At 41.2% G+C, this 17,532-nt stretch overlaps 1 protein-coding gene and 1 long non-coding RNA gene across 5 annotated transcripts in view; both read right to left on the bottom strand.

Moving 5' to 3' along the window:
* The window catches only part of LOC124242210 (uncharacterized), a 32,964-nt gene extending 32,298 nt beyond the window's left edge, over nt 1-666 (bottom strand). The window contains exon 1 of the long non-coding RNA XR_006889401.1: nt 232-666. This is a non-coding gene — a long non-coding RNA (uncharacterized LOC124242210). The remainder of the gene's footprint in view (nt 1-231) is intronic.
* A 7,800-nt stretch (nt 667-8,466) lies between these two features.
* Nucleotides 8,467-17,532, bottom strand: part of THUMPD1 (THUMP domain containing 1) — a 77,155-nt gene continuing 68,089 nt past the window's right edge. For all 4 annotated transcript variants that reach the window (XR_006889398.1, XR_006889397.1, XR_006889399.1 and 1 more), the window contains 3 exons: nt 13,036-13,193; nt 9,003-9,100; nt 8,467-8,516 (listed from right to left, as the gene is read on the bottom strand). The gene's annotated coding sequence lies outside the window, so the exon portion shown is untranslated. The remainder of the gene's footprint in view (nt 8,517-9,002; nt 9,101-13,035; nt 13,194-17,532) is intronic.

The raw sequence follows: 17,532 nt of genomic DNA, 5'->3' as shown, positions 1-17,532 counted from the left end.
CTATTTCACAGTATTGCTCCTAAAACAAGCAGAGCCGGCTGACCCAGAACTCGATGAGGACAGCAGGGGCCAGAGCCTGGCCAGGCTGCTCAAGAAACCTGCACTTAGGTCCCCTGTTGGCAGACAGGACCGAGTTCCCCTCAAAGAAATCCAAAGAAGCTGTTATTTAAACCACAGTGTGAAGCAGCAGGATGAAAAGGAAGGAACCACTGATGTCCGAGGTTTACTCACAGTCGAGTTTCGGTGACCAGGAGACCCCAGCAAGAGGAAGAGCAGCCTCTGCGCCTCCATGTCCTGGTTCTCTCAGGCGGCACTCAAGGTGCCAGGGAGGAGGTGGGGGCGGGACAGGGGTGGGGAGGGGGTCTGGGTGTGGGCAGGGTTGGAACTGAGAATGGGGACAGGGAGGGGTGTGGTAAAAAAGAGAGAAGTTGGGTAGGAAAAGGGCTGAGGGGGTGGTGTGGGGGGCACAGAGCAGACCAAGCCTGAGAGGGGTGGTAGGACGTTTCAGAGAGGTCAGTAGGTCAGCAGGTCAGTGGGACACAGGACAGGTGAAGTGGACTCTCAGGAGCAGCTGGAGGAGATGAGCCTCCTCTGAGCCTTCTCCTGTTGGGTGCGGCCTTAGCAACCCAGATGCTTTGTAGCGTAGTGCCCCTTATCCACGGTTTCACTTTCCTTGGTTTCAGTTACTTGTGGCCCAAAAATATGAAATAGAAAATTCCAGAAATAAACAATTAATAAGTTGTAAATTGTGCACTGTTTTGAGTGGCGTGATGGACTCCCTCGCCGTCCTGCTCTGTCTTGCCCAGGACATGAATCATCCCTTTGTTGGATCCCAAGCCATTGACACAGTCTGCTCCTGACATCAAACCATCGATACGGTCATGGCTTAATGATCCTCCTTCTGAGTATGATCAGAAGGTCAATACAGCCTAACGTCATGTCACAATGCCTATGGCATTCACCTCACTTCACCTCATCAGGTAGGCATTGTATCATCTCACGTCACCACAAGAAGAAGAAGGGCGAGTGCAGTACAATAAGATACTTTGAGGGAGAAACCACATTCACATAACTTTTATTACAGTACACTGTTGTAATCATTCTATTTTATTATTAGTGATGGTTGTTAATCTCTTACTGGCCCTAATTTATAAATTAAACTTTATCACAGGTATGCATGCATAGGAAAGAACATAGAGTATATAGGGTTTGGTACTATCCACAGTTTCAGGCATCCCCTGGGGGTCTTGGAATGTATCCCCCTCAGATAATTGGGGACTGTGGTACTCTCTCTTGACCAATCTCCTGCCTTCCCCTTGTTCCATCATAGTGGACCCCATGTGACCTCATTTATAGAACACCCCTCCCTGACCTGATTCCCCGCCACACCTGATCCTAATGACAGTTCCTCTCTGGAACCTTCCAGGACCTTGTGATTCTGGTCCTTCCCAACTCAAACCCCCTCTTTCTGGAACTCTCCTGATTTCCCCACAGTCAGCCTTGGGTGCAAACCATATACAACAAATGATGACGGAACTGCAAAAAGAATCAAATACACAAGCAGAGTAGGAGATGGTTACCCTCCCTCTCAGCAATTCACAGACTAAGCAGACAGAACATCAGTAGGGATGCAGAAGATTAGAACAGCAAAGCATCTTAGCCTGATAGAAATATATACAGAGAGAAATTATTACACCAAACAACTGTGGAGTATACATTATTTTCAAGCACATGTGGTACATTTACAAAAATTAAATAAAAATTAAACCTATTTGGATATAAAGCAAATCTCAATATATTTCAGAGGAATGAAATCACACAGAGCATGTTCTGAGATCATAAAGTAATGGTGCTGGAAATCCATGATAAAAACACAGACTGGAAATTTCCATAAGTTTGGGAATTGAGAAGTACCCTTAAGAATAAGGGTCAAAGACTATATTGGAACTGAATGATAATGACCATAATAACATGCCAATAAAATACGTCTCCACCTGCCCTGGGAATTCCACTCTGTGACAAGATTGTATGGTCTCAAAATCATCCCCGATTAAACAGACAGGTTCACACCTGAAACAGTGATGAACATGTCACTTGTCTGTCACCCTGCTGCCTGTTAGCATCAACTTTACATTATGAACCTCAGTGGGGAAAATCCAAACTCACTCTCACGATTGATCTCCAGGAAAGTGAGCATTTTAAGAGAGAAAGTTCATCAGCTTCTCTCCTGGGGGACCTGGGGACAACACCCAGGGAGCTTGGTAGCACCAGGAGTGATGGACGGGGAGAGCCAAGCAGGTGGACAGGGGCTCAGGCACCCAGATGACTAGGACAAACCCCACTGGAGATCATCTCTCCTGGGCCCCGTCCTGAGCTCCCTAAGGCGCTGTTCTGCATGATTGCACACAGTGTTTCCCCAACTTGTTCAGGCCCATAGCAGCTTAAAATCATTGCTTTAAATCCCACCACTTTTATTATTATGTAAATTTATAGCAAACAGGAAATATTCTATCACTGTTATAATGGAAAATAAATGTCTTTTACCACAAATATAAAGAATTCATAAAAAACAAGGAAAACAAAAACAAAGACAACAAAACAACAGTGCCTATTAATTCTGTTTAGATGCTGTTGGCTGCCTAAAGAGCCCCAGAGATGGGCCGTCCTGGATACACAAGGAGAGACCAGTATAGAAGGCGTGGAAATCAGACCAGCCCAGAAGTGAACGGGACAGAGGCCCAGTCTGTAAGGGACTGGGGACTTCCACGAAGGGTGCCAGGGTCACCCTGATCATAGCTCCAGCAGGGACGAGGGGGAGAAGGAGAAGTGACAGAGGTTGGGGGCCGGGAACAGGGGAGATCATTCCTGCAGCCGAGGAAGCACTTGCTCCCCAAAGCCAGTGTGAGCCTCCCATGCAGGGGAGCCCTTCATGGCCCCTGAAGGCCAGGCCAGGAGCCTTGGGCTCAAGACCCAGCTGTGCTGCTTTCCAGCTGTGTGACCCTGAGCAGATTTCCTTCCCTAAAATGAGAGTGTCCATGCCTGTATCCAAAGACTGTAATAAGGACAACAAGAAGCCTCATGCTGAGCCCCTGTGCACATCAGCATCATTATCTCCCAGGGGCATCTGTCCTCCCAGAACTGGTGCCTTGAAGGTGTGCAGCCATTAAAGGCCATAAAGATATAACCAAAAGCCCCACCTGTTAGTGGCCTGTGCTAAAAACTGCTTTTTCTCCAGAGGAAAAGGCTAGTGCTGTTGGCTACCTAAGCTTCACTCTGTTATCCTATGAGATTTGGGGAGCAGAGCACTGTGAACCACTCAGGGGGACCAGCCCCATCCATTAGCGCTTGTCACCTTCCTCAGATGCTTTATGGGGTTGTCCCTGACTTCACGTGCTGCTGCCGCTCCTTGGTGAGCTGGTCTCAGTCCTGGGACGGGAACTACGGGGTAAGGACAATAAACGCCTTCACCCCCTGCAGCGCAGAACCAGATGGGGGGCTCAGGTTGAGTGCCAACCACTTATATGGTTTGAAAAGTAAATGTTCATGAAGGAAAGGAAAGAGAAGTTGACTTTTGAGCCGACAGTGCTTAAGCGCATGGCAGCTTTGGAAAAGGATGGGACCTGGCTCAAGTCCCAGGACTTCCAATCTCCACTCTACACCGTGGAAACTTACTTAAGCTCTCTTAACCCCAGTTTCTTTCTCTGTGAAATGGGGGCAGTAAGGTTCATTCTTCACAGGGTTTCTGTAAAGATTCCATGAGATAATGCATATGAGACATCTGGCTAGTTTAAATTTATCATTATTCCTATCATTTTTCCTATGTATATATTTTTTCCTATATACATATTTACTATTATTGTATATTTTTGGCTGAAGGCCAGTGGGTATTTAAGAAGTATTGGTGATTTATTATTTTTATATTATTAATTGCACAGAGCCTCATATACAGAAGATGCTCAGTAAACACCTGTTGAGTCAATGAATGCATGCTCTGGAGCCAGACTGCTTAGATCTCCATTCTGATTCCACCACGGTGTCATTTGAGCAACTTACTTAACTTCTTTAGGCCTCTGTTTCCTCATCTATAAGAGTCCTGAACTCATTAGGTTGTTGTGAGGGATAAATGAGCAGGCACATAATAAGAGTTCATTAAATATTAGATGTCAGCAGCAGCGGCAGCATTTTTAGTCGCAGATGAGGCCACAATGTCCCCTGGTGGCCAGACAGTGTAAATGCACACACATCAACTGTGCCCCGCCCCCACCCTAGGTTCTGGGTACATCAGAACTGGGAGTTTCCCCCTGCACCTGCCTCCCCCAGTGCCCACACACAGACACGATGACCTCTGTGTCCTCTTCCTCACCTCCCCCCAAACTGGCTTGGGCTGTTCAGCAAGCTGGGAGCTCCGCCAGGGCATTCTCCACCTCTGCAGGCCCCATGAGATACCTGGAGGATCAATGGTTCCTTTTCGGTTTCTGAGCAGATGCCAGGCCTGGGGGACCCAGCCCCTAAGTCTCATGTTTTGGAGGGTCACATCTTCCCTTGGTATGGAGGATAACTGTCACATGGAGCCAGATACCTGTGACCTGGCTTTGTCATGGGCCCAAAACATGAGACCTGAATTCCATGCTAAGAAATACAAGACTCATATGCTGCCCACAGCTGCTCATCTCACTGCCTCTGGTGAGGGAGGAGGGCAATGTTCTGGCCTCCCCGAGCTCTAAGGCGTGGCTCAAGCAGCTTCCTCCAGCGTGAAATCTACTGGAAGCCTCAAGTTTTATCTGAAACATTCATGCAAATTCTGCATCCTATTCCTCATTATATTATCATGTTTTAGAAAAAAGAAAAAAAGACCCTCAATTTCCTAAATAAACAGGGGAATCTGGTGCTGTTGGATAAGGTGACCTTATTTTTTCTTTTATTAAAAGTCACATTATTTTAAAAATCTTTCCCATCCTTCTTTCTGCCCTCCCCCCATGACCGCCAAGTATTTGTTGAACAAGTATTAAGTGCCTTCTATGTGCCAGACATGACTTAAGCTCTTAGGGATACAGCAGAGAACAAACATCGTCCCTGCTCCCAGGTAACTTACGTTCTTGTGATAATAATAAAGGTTAACATGAAGTAAGCTGTTATGTTGTGACAAGCGTGGTGCAAAGTCATTTCTACACATTATTACACTTAGACTTCACAATGAGCTCAGAAAGTAGGCAGTTATTTTTCCCAGTTTTTCTCTTAAGGAAAACTGAGACTCAAAATGGGGAAGTAATTTGTCCAATGCCACACAGCTAGCGTTGGGGCCTCGAGGCTGAATTAATACCTGTTTCATTCTAAAGGTCACGCCATATGTTTTCTGGCACGTGGACTGTGATTTTAACACAGTCAATGAGGTTTTCATGAGATGATTTTCCTCTCTGAAGTTGAACATTGCCTCCTACACGTCCAATCGAATTACTGCCTCAGCGCATGGGTTTTCTCGCCACCCTAATGTGCAGATGCCACTCTAATGTGCAGCCAGGTGGCACATGGAGGTATGAACAAGGTCAACATTTCTGATACTTTGAACTAATTTAAAAATGTGAATCTGGTGATATTTTCAACTAGAAGTGACGAGACGCAGATTCCAAGTCTTTTAAGGAACAGCAGAAAGAACTTGCAAAAGGGCCTCTGCACCTCTGTGTCAGGGTTTCTGATTCAGTCATTCATCCATTTTATGAATACTGAGGGAAAGCTCACACTCTTCTACGCAAAGGACATCATGGTAAGCGAAAACACACATCCCCTGCCTTCATGGGGCTTACATATGGCAGAGCAAAAAGGTTTAATCAAATAATTGTGTAATAAAAATACAGCTGAAATACAGCCATGAGCCACATAACGATGTTTCAGTCAACAACAGACCGCATATATGATGGTGGTCCCATAAGATCAGCACCATATAGCCTAGGTGTGTAGCAGGCTGTACCATCTAGGTTTGTGTAAGTGCACTCTATGATGTTCACACAATGACAAAACCACCCAATGACACACTACTCAGAATGTATCCTTGTCATTAAGCAACGCGTGACTGCTCTGAAGTGAAGGACTGGGATTCTGTGAAGATACATGTATATATATATATATTTTTTTTTTTGAGGAAGACTGGCCTGAGCTAACATCCGTGCCCATCTTCCTCTACTTTATATGTGGGACACCTGCCACAGCATGGCTTGCCAAGTGGTGCTAGGCCCACACTCGGGATCCAAACTGGCGAACCTGGGCCGCCGAAGCAGAACATGAGAACTTAACCACTGTGCCACCGGGCCAGCCCCTGTGAAGATATATTTTTAAAGGGAATTAACTTCTTTTAGGGGTCAAGGAAGCCTTCCCTAAGAAAGCCCTGCTTGCCCTGAGACCTGAAGGCTGAATAGGATTTCACCAGGTGAGGGGGCGTCCTGGGCGGAGGGAGCAGGTCGCACTAGAGGAACTCTCAGAAGGTTCGTGCACAGACTACAGAACAGGGGGTTATGATGCTGAGAGTCATCGGAAAGGTGGGCTTGGTCCAGACCTTCCAGGCCACTTAGAGTCAAGACGGTAATTGTCGCCAATATCCATTCCCCCTTCTCTGACATAGTAAGAAAACAAGCTGGGTTTAGGATGAATAATATGAGGCTCAGAGAAGCTAAACAACTTGCAAAGATCACAGAGTCACTTTGGTGGGAATTTTTAATTGAGATATTACTCAAACACCCCAAAATTTACCATTTTAAGTATATAATGGGTGGTTTTCAGTATATTTGTAAGGTCCTGCAACCATCACCACCGGAAGCACTTGCTTTTAAAGCACTACCTACTTTGGCCTCTTTTCATCCTTAGAAAAATTATTTTAAAATAATATTTTTAAATTGAGTTTAAAAATACACATTTCAAATTACACATATCTTTTTAAACAGCTCAATAAAATTTTTACACGTGTATGGCTCTGTGGAACCACCTACCAGATCAAGATGTTCAGGTCATCTCCAGCTGCCTAGCTGGCTCCCCATGTCCCTCCTACTCAGTATGCCCCCCCCAAAGTAACCACTAACCATTCTTAAAGCCCCATAGTAGGTATCAGAAAGGTGCTGACTTAGAAGGGTCAGGTGTCAGTCCTGCATGGTATGAAGCAAAGAGGCCTGACCAGATCCACACCTGCTCCCTAGGACAGGCCTCCTTCTCAGAGGTGAGCAGAAAGGTCCTGAGACGCCTCATCCATCTTGGAAGGGATGGCGGCCGCAGCTCTCATGGCCCTGGTGGTGTGGGGGCTAGGAGACTTCCTTCCTGGCCATAAAAGACTCAGTTGGTTCCGACTGAACTGTGGGAAGGGACCATTGGGATCCCCATTACCCCAGGCCCTCCATGGGCAGGATGATGCTGAGGGAAGCTGCATTGGCCATCAACACAATGATACTCACTAAAGAACTCACTGCTTACATCACTGATCGCTGTGACGGCTTCATCATGTGTCAGCATGGCACCCACACGCATTGCCTTTACCCATACTTAATCTCCACATAAAGAGAATAACAGAGTCACACTTCCACCCATGATCCAACTGTTCCTCGTACAACTGAAAACACATGAACTCTTTCCCTAGACAGATTTGCCCTTGGGTGATGTTCTCAAACACCCCTCCCTGCTTCACTCAGGGGTGCATGTTCCTGACCTTCCTTTCAACAGTCTTGTTGCTGGCCTCTCTTGTTGACTGTCCATGAGTAAAGATTTCCAGATGCCAAGAAAGTTGATGCTGGAGATATACTCAAATCACTCATGGAACAGCAAAGGAGGATGTCAGAGAGTTAGGCCAGTTATATTTGAAGGGGAGAAAACAAACAGGGGTAGTGATGTTTTAGGCCCTTCACAAAAGAAGGATAATTAAGAGAGTCAGTCTCCTGGGAAAATTTTTGAAACTCTCAAATATTTTTCATAAAAAAATGACCACCTTTATGATGGTGTTGTACAATTAGGAGTGAACCAAAAGATGTCATTATAGTTGACATATAATTTTGTCAGAAAATTTATACCCAAACTTCTCTCCATCAACACTTGACTCTTTGTTTATTCCAGGAATGAGCACATAGTTGCAATTGTTATAACTTAAATGTTATTAAATATGAAGTAAACTTAACTTTTATTAAACACTTCAGATTTTTTCAGGGCAAATTCTCAACCAAGTTTTTTTTCCCCCTCAAACCATACTATTAAATTTTGGACTCCCATGTTTAAAATCAAATATTAAGGAGCAAAGGAAACAAATTATCCTCCCAAGAGAACAAAAAGAGAAGCCACAGACTGGCAGAAAATATTTGCAAAAGACATACCTATGGGGGCTGGCCCCGTGGCCGAGTGGTTAAGTTCGCGTGCTCTGCTTTGGCAGCCCAGGGTTTCGCTGGTTCGGATCCTGGGCATGGACATGGCGCCGCTCGTCAGGCCACATTGAGGTGGCATCCCACATAGCACAACCAGAAGGACCCACAACGAAAATATACAACTACATTCTAGGGGGATTTCGGAAGAAAAAGAGAAAAAAAAAAAGATTGGCAACAGTTATTAGCTCAGATGTCAATCTTAAAAAAAAAAAAAGACATGTGTAAAGGATTATTAACTAAAATACACAAAGAACTCTTCAAACTCAACAGTAAGAAAACCACCTGACTTAAAAAATGGGCCAACGCCAACAGACACCACACCAGAGAAGATATACAGATGGCAAATAAGCGTATGAAAAGATGATCCACGTCATACGTCAGCAGGGAAATGCAAATTAGAACAACAGTGATCATCATGACATAACTATTAGAACAGCCAGAATCCAAAGCACTCATGACACCAAATGCTGGCGGATGTGGAGCAACAGGGACTCTCATTCACTGGTGGGGGGAATGCAAAATGGTCCAGCCACTTTGGAAGACAATTTGGTGGTTCCTACAAAACTACACATACCCTTACCATGTGATCCAGCAACTGTGCTCTTTAGTACTTACCCAAAGAGCTGAAAAGTTTTAGCTACACAAAAACCTGCACATAGGTGTTCACAGCAGCTTTATTCATAATTTCCCAAACTTGGAAGCAACCAGGATGTCTGTCAATAGATAAATACATAAGTAAACTGTGGTACATCCAGACAATGGGATATTATTCAGCGCTATAAAAAAATAAGCTATCAAGCCAGGAAAAGACATGGAGGAAACCTAAATGTATATTATTAAGTAAAAGAAGTCAATCTGAAAAGGCCACATTCTGTATGATTCCAATTAGATGACATTCTAGGAAAGGCAAAATGATGGAGACTGTAAAAAGATCAGTGGTTGCTGGGGTTTAGGGGGGAGGGAGGGATGGATAGGAGCAGCACAGAGGATTTTTAGGGCAGTGAACCAGTCTGATGATACTATAATGGTGGATACATGTCATCATAAATTTGTCCAAACCCACAGAATGTAGAACCCAAGAGTGAACCCTCATGTAAACTACAGACTTGGGGCAATAATGGTGTGTCAATGTAGGGTCATCTACTGTAACAAATGTACCACTCTGGTGGGGGCGTTGACATGGAGGAGGCTATGTGTATGTAGGGGCGGGGGGTATATGTGAAATCTCTGTACCTGTTGCTCAATTTTTCTGTGAACCTAAAAGTCTTTAGGAAAAGGTCTATAAAAAAAGTCATCCTCAGATTTCTACTTCTCTGAAATCTCTGTTTTTAGTTCTGTATGTGTCTTTCCTGTGGTTCTTTATCCACATACAAGCAAATGAATATTTTTATCCCATTATGCCAAAGCAGCCTCTCTATATGTAATTTTCACCTTGTTTCATTGAATTGCTGGGTTATAGGGTAGATGCCTGTCTACTTTTGCTAGACTGCCTCTCATGTGAATTGTACGAATTTACATTTACACTCCCACGACCAATGTGTAAGAATGCCTGTTTCCCCTCAGTCTTGCTGACAGAGTGTGTTTTCAAACTTTTGCATTTTTTGTTTATCTAAAGGCGAAAAATTGCATCTTCGTCAGTTTTAATCTGTATAAACCAAAACACCAAAGTGTTTTCCACAGCAGCTCCCATAAGTGGACAGACAACAGTGGGCCTGACCTCTCACTTTTGAGCTACTCTCACTTTAACAGTATCTTATACTCGCTACTCCCCTTTTTTAACCATAGATCAGTCAGAGCTCATTTGTGGGGCTCTTCAGGCGGGCAACAGCATCTAAATATAATTTAATACCTTTGTTCACCACCCTGTTTTGGTTTAATTTCAGTTTAGCTTTGCTTTGGTTTTTTTCTTTGGTTTTGGTTTTTGGTGTTTTTTAATGGTTTCTCTATATTTCTGGAAAGACACATTGGTTTTGCCTTTATATCAGTGAGAAGAACTTTAATTCTTACAATCAATCCTAATATTAAAAAGTGATAGGATTTAAAACAATACTTTTTAAGCTGCCATGGGCCTGAAAGAGTTGGAGAAATACTGTGTGCAATCAGGCAGAAAAAAACCTTAGGAAGCTCAGCTCAGGACAGGGCCCAGGAGAGGGGATCAGTGGCGGGGTTTGCCCTAGTCACCTGGGTCCCAGGTCCCTGTTCCCCTCCTCCACACTCAGCACCAGCACTCCTGGTGCAACCAAGCTCTCTGGGTGTTGTGTAGGAGTCCCTTCAAGAGAAGATGATGAACTTTCTGACTTAAAATGCACAAGCTTCTTCGGGATCTCAAGAAGATAAAGCATGAGAGTCAGCTGGGTGTTTTTCCCATTTATGTGTAAACCCACACTAACAGCTAGTGAGGTGACAGAGACAAGTGATATTTCCACAGCTGGTTAAGGTGTCACACCTTCCCTGTTAACAAAGGATGAACTGAAGACCATAAAATCTTTCCAACTCAAGGTGAAATTCCCAGGCCAGAAGGAGGTGCATTTGAATGCCCTATTTTCATCATCATTTTCATTCAGTTCAGATACAGTATCCTTCCCTTTGAGATCACTCTTTTATCCTTTTGTTCAAAACGTACAACTCAATTTCCAAACTTATGGGGAAATTCTAGTTATCATTTCCTCAATGATCTGGCACAACTGCTTATGACCTAAGAACATATTCTGTGGGTTTCATTCTTCTGAAATACATTGAGACTTGTTTTATAGCCAAAATAGGGTTGAATTTTGTAAACATACCATGTGTGCTTAAAAATAATGTATCCTAGAGCTGTTAGGTAAAATAATCTATGTATTTCTATGTATAGATGTATACATATTTCTATATGCATGTATCTCCGTATCTATATTTATTTGTAATATTTTTATTACTTATATTTTTTACATACTTATACATCATCCCTCTATGTCTTTCTGTATATTTCTACGTTAAGATGGTTTGCTGTTCACATCTTCTGCATGCTTACTGATTATTGGTCTGCTCGCTATCAGCTGCTGAGAGAGGGCTGTGAAAACCTCCCACTCTGTTAGACAATTTAACTCTTGCAGTTTTGTCTACTTTGCTTTATATGTTTGGCAGGCATGTGATTCGGGATGCACAAATTTTACTTTTTCAGGTGAACTACCCCTTTGATCATTTTGTTTTCTTTATATCTAGTAATGCCTAGTTTTGCCTGACGTTGATTTTGTCTGATATTGCTACAACTAGAGCAGCTTTTCTTTGATTGGTGTTTCCAGGGTTTAATATTTGTCCAGTGTTTTATTTTCAAAATGTCTACGACTTTATGTTTTAGATGAGCATCATGTCAACAGCATCTGGTTGTTGGTTGGTTGACTTGGTCTTTGAGTTTTAACTGGATCTTTCAGTCCATTTGCATTCAATGTGACCCTCTTCTCTTAGAGTTTACATTCACCATCCCATGATGTGCTTTCTATTTGTCCAGATTTTTAATTTTTCTCTCTTTTTTTAAGTCTGTTACTATCTGATATTGTGCCCTTCACACTGATCCTTGATCACGAGCCATATGACAACGGTTTGGTTTGATGACAAGTGACATTAAGTTCACAGTGGTTTCCACTGTCCATCTCTTGTGCCCCAACGACTTTAACATTCACTGATAATTTGTGGCTGAATTGTTACAATGATGATTTTTAAAATGTGATTTCTTAGTTGCATTTATTATTTCTATCTTTATTTGTGAGCAATCTGTGTCTAATATATATATATGTCTAATATATATATATTCAACATATACATATACATAAAATATCAAATGAAGAAATATACTATGATGAAATCAAATCGTACTGTTACAAATAGATTCCATTTTTTTATGTAACTTGTCTTTGTGGGATGATATTTTGAACTCAGTGGAAAAATTTAATAAAGATCTACAACCAAAAATCATGACTTTATATAAAGCTGAATGCTCATTAGAAGACCTATCTCCTTTCTTACAACAAATTAGAGAAAGGAGCCTTGAAAGTGTGTGTGATGAATGTAAAACTTGGGACGATACGTGAATATAATATCTGAATTAGAAAATAAGCAAAAAAGAAAACTAAAGAAATGGAAAATGTATGAATCAATGGATGCAAGCATCAATTTTAATATGTTAAAAAATACCATCATGTGTTTTTTTCTAAACCTGATTCACAAATTGCTGAGTACAATCTTATCCAAATTTAGAATGGTCTTGATAATTCCTTTAACAATAATAATTTACAGTGAAGTCCTGTGAATTAGGTTTCAGTAAGCTGAAATTAAAAACTATTTAAGATCGCCAATAGATTATGAGGAATTATAAAATGAGAAATCGCACAATTGAAAAGGAGACAAGGTAACAAGTATATTTTTAAGATATTATTGATGAGTTTGCTTCCATTGAAGACATGAAAATAAAATTATAATAAATTCCACCTTTGGCATAAATGTAATATTTAAGTTTGAAATAATGTAAGTTTTATTACACCTGTCAGGTTTTTGATATTTTTCAAATACTTCTCATTTTCTTTTCTTCTATTTTTCAACTACTAATGGTTGCAAAATTAACCACTAGAATTAATAAAAGCATGAGGAGCTGGAGCGCATTTCCCCTTTTTACCTCAGGCTGTGGTTCCAATATGGCTCTGAAAGTGGGTCCCCGGCTCATTGTCCCGGAAGGTCCTGATACTTAGTATTTAGTGTATTCATGTCCCAGCTGAACGCATCTCCCTTGTCTCTGGATTTCTGTCAGATTTCTCCCCAGAAACAATCCTAAATCTGTAAAAATAAAAAACCACCACATGCATGATTTAGAGTCATTGAACCCCTCAATCAATGGATATTTTAGTAAAATAAGTCTTGTTCAAATACTGTCAGAGAAAGGAAAGAATAAAACACTGGGAACAGCCCCAAAATGCAAGGGTCTGTGGTGCTCACTGACAAACATGTCCCAGAGAAGCCACCCAAGGCTCCCTCCTCAGCACTCAGCGTGATAAGGAAGTTTCTACAGCTTCTTTTCCTTTTTTTTAAAACCACTTCAATTCCATTTAATGAGATATTTAGAATTGCTTTTCACAAGGCCCCATCTAAATGCTTAGATTTTAGTGAGATTTTTTTCATTTATAATTTCAGATTATTGTCAGTTTTTCCCTTGCAGAATGTCATTTGTATTTCAAGAATATCCATTTTTTGTTTTATTATAAATTTTCAGGTACTTCATAATTATCCATTAATATTTACATATGTATTTACATCAACATATTATGTAATATATTGGTATAAATATATATGTACATTTATTTAATTATGTACAGCCAACATTCATTGTACACTTTACTTAACAGTTTTTCCTCTACTCCATTCTTTCCATCAACAGAGTTTAGAAAAATATACTTTAAATGTGTTGTGAAATTCATTATTCTACGTGATTTTTACCTTTAGATTTGTGTGCTGCTTAATTTTTTTTCTTTTTTATTGAGGTAACATTGGTTTATAACATTACATACATTTCGTGTGTACGTTGAGGTAACAAATGTTTTTTACTTCATCATGGCGGCATGAGAGGATCTTTTTTCTTTCTGCTTCAATCTACAGTGAGTAGAAGATCCATAACCTAACAAAGGCTACACTGTACAACCCACCAGGATGCTAGAGAGATCCACATATTGGTACATAAAAGGTGGGTGAATTGGAGCACATGGAGAAGGCTAAATGGGAGAACAGCAGAGGTAGAGCCCAGGATCCTAGACCCCTGGATGCAGCAGCTGAGCCTGCTGTCCCCAGCCCCAGGCAACTCGGTGGACAGCAGCAGAGGCATGCGTGTGACTCCAGCCAGGCAGCCATGGCAGCATCTGCAGCCACGGGAAGCAGAACAGCAGTGGAGGCAGAATCCTGTGATCCCAAGTCCTCTTGCCACAGCTTGGAGCCTGACAGCAGCAGCAGAGGTGCACACAGGACTCTGACATCCCAACCACAGCAGCGCCTGTGGCCACAAGGTAACAGACAACAGCTGAGATGGTGCCCTACACACCTGGCTTCCTCCTTGCCCTCTTCCCCCAACTACCACAGTGGTGGAGCTTCTGACCCAGGTGGTCCCAGATGCAGCTGGGGCATCAGACATCCCTGTGCCCCTGGCAGCAAAGCCAGTAACTGTGGAGACACCAGCAAGGGCAAGGCATCAGCGACCCCAAGAAATGCAGGTGATGACAATGAGAGTACCAGCAACACCCTAAATTCAGGCAGTGGAGGTTGAAACCTGCAAAGCCTCAAATATAACCAGAGGCAGCTATGGTAAGAGAAACCAAAAACTAGCACTCTAGCACCACCTACTGAAAAACCAAAGAAAGGCTTCTAACCTCCAAGCAGTTGAAAAGTTTGAATCAAAACAAAAAAGCTATACCTAGATAAAATGCATATTTGCTTCAACAAATGTGCCAGCAGAGGAATAACTCAGCAAGCACCACAAAAAGCCACAGAACCATGGCATTACAAAAAGAAAACAATTCTCAAGAAACCAAATGTAAAGTCACGGAAGATTGTGATCTAATGATAAAGAATTCAAAAGAGCTGTCATGAAGAAACTCAACAAGCTACAAGAAAACTCAGAAAGACAGTTCAATGGCTCAGGAATAAAATCAATGAGTATAAGGAATACTTTACCAAAGAAACTGAAACTTTAAAACAGAACCAAAGAGAAATTCTGGAGCTGGAGAACTCAATAAGTGAGATGAAGAATGTGTTAGAAAGCACTGGAAATAGAGGAGATCATAAGGAAAGAAAAATTAGTGAGCTTGAAGATGGAAACCCAAATATGATACGGGCAGATGAGGATAGAGAACTAAAACTTTTTTAAAAATGAAGAAATTCTACAAGAATTACCTGACTTCATTAGAAAAGTCAACATAAGGGTAATGGATATCCCAGAAGGAGAAGAGAGAGAAGGGAGCTGAGAGTTTTTTTAAAGAAATAATAGCTAAGAACTTCCCAAATCTAGGGAAGGAATTGGATATGCAAATCCATGAAGCTAACAGAACAATCAATTATCTCAATGCAAAAAGACCCTCTGCAAGACACATGCTAAGAAAACTGTCGAAAGTCAATGACAACGGAAGAACAGTAAAGCAGTCAGGGGATAAAAAGAAATAACCTACAAAGTAATCCACATTAGGCTATCAGCAGATTTCTCAGCAGAAACCCTATAGGCCAGGAGAAAGGAAAGATATGTTCAAAATATTGAAAGATAAAAACTGTTAGACAAGAATACTCTATCTAGCAAAGTTATCTTTCTGATATGAAGGAGAAATAAAGGCATTCCTAGACAAACAAAAGCTGAGGGAGTTCACTGCCACTAGACCTGCCTTACAAGAAGTGTTGGAAGGAGCTCTCCTAATTGAAACAAAAAGGCAAAGGTAAACAAAGCTATGAGCAAAGGGATGAATACATAGACAGAATCAGAAAATTGAAAACCTGTATCAGAATAGGATAGTATACACTTAATTATAACATAAACGTTAAACGGAAAGAAAGCATTAGAAATAACTATAACCACTTCAATTTGGTAATACTTGCAAAGCAAAACGGGATAATTTGTGACAACAAAAACATGGAAGAGGAAAATAAAAAGGACAGAACTTGCACAGGCAAATGAATATAAGAGGCTATCAGCAGAAAAAGGACTGTCTTATCTATGAGACTTTTTATACACACCACACAGTAACCACACAAAAAAAATTCAGAGCAGGGTCACAAAACACGCAAAAAGAGGAAACTGAGAAACACATCACAGAAAACCACCAAACTGAAGTGGCAGACAGAAGTACAAGGAAAAAGAAACAACAGAAATATGGAGTATCCGGAAAACAAAAGATAAAACAGCAGTATTAAGCCCTCATATATCTATAATTACTCTAAATGTAAATGAATTAAATTCACCAATCAAAAGACACAGAGTGGCTGGATGGATTAAAAAACAAGACCCAACAATATGCTGTCCCCAGGAGACCCATCTCAGCTCCAAACACAAAGACAAGCTGAGTGAAGGGATGGAAGATGATGCTCCAAGCAGATGGCAAGCAAAAGAATGTGGGTGCAGTTATACTTATATCAGACAAAACAGACCCAAGACAAAAAGGACAACAAGAGACAAAGATGGACATTATATCATGATAAAGGGGACAATCCATCAAGAAGACATAACATTTACTAATATATATGCACCTAACATAGGAGCACCAAAGTGTATATGGCAATTATTAACAGACCTAAAGGGAGAAACTGACAGCAACACAATAATATCAGGGGACTATAATACCACACTTACATCAATGGATAAATCATCCAGACAGAAAGTCAACAAGGAAACATGAGCCTTAAATAAAACATTAGACAAAATGAACTTAATAGATATATAGATATAGATATATAGAACACTCCATCCACATGCAGCAGAATACACATTCTTCTCAAGTGCACACAGAACATCCTCAAAGATAGACCATATGATGGGAAACAAAACAAGTCTCACATGAAGCATCTTTTTTGACCACAATGATATGAAACTAGAAGTCAACAGCAAGAAGAAAGATGGAAGAGTCATAAATATGTGGACACTAAATGACATGCTACTGAACAACTATTGGATCAATGAAAAAATCAAAGATGAAATAAAAAAATACCTGGAGACAAATGAAAATGATACATTTTGCTGTATGGGATACAGCAAAAGTGGTACTCAGAGGGAGGTTTGTAGTAATACAGGCCTACTTCAAGAAACAAGAAAAAATCTCAAACAATCTAACATTACACCTAAAGAGACTAGAAAAAAGAACCAAAGAAAAGCCCAAAATCAGTAGAAGGAAGGAAATAACAGAGCAGACTTAAATGAAATACAGACTAAAAGTAGAAAGGATCAATGGAAACTAACAGCCAGTTCTTTGAGAAGATAAACAAAACTGACAAACCTTTAGCTAGACTAAGAAAAAAAGAGAGAAGGTTCAAATAAATAAAATCAGAAATGAAAGAGGAGAAATCACAACAAATACCACAGAAACACAAAGGATTACAAGAGAATAGTATGACCAGCTGCATACTAACAAACTGGATAACTTAAAAGAAATAG

Source organism: Equus quagga, chromosome 7, assembly GCF_021613505.1.
Source record: "Equus quagga isolate Etosha38 chromosome 7, UCLA_HA_Equagga_1.0, whole genome shotgun sequence".
Lineage (NCBI taxonomy): Eukaryota > Metazoa > Chordata > Mammalia > Perissodactyla > Equidae > Equus > Equus quagga.
The sequence above is the reverse complement of the archived record's forward strand: the minus strand, read 5'-3'. Positions and strand labels throughout refer to the sequence as shown.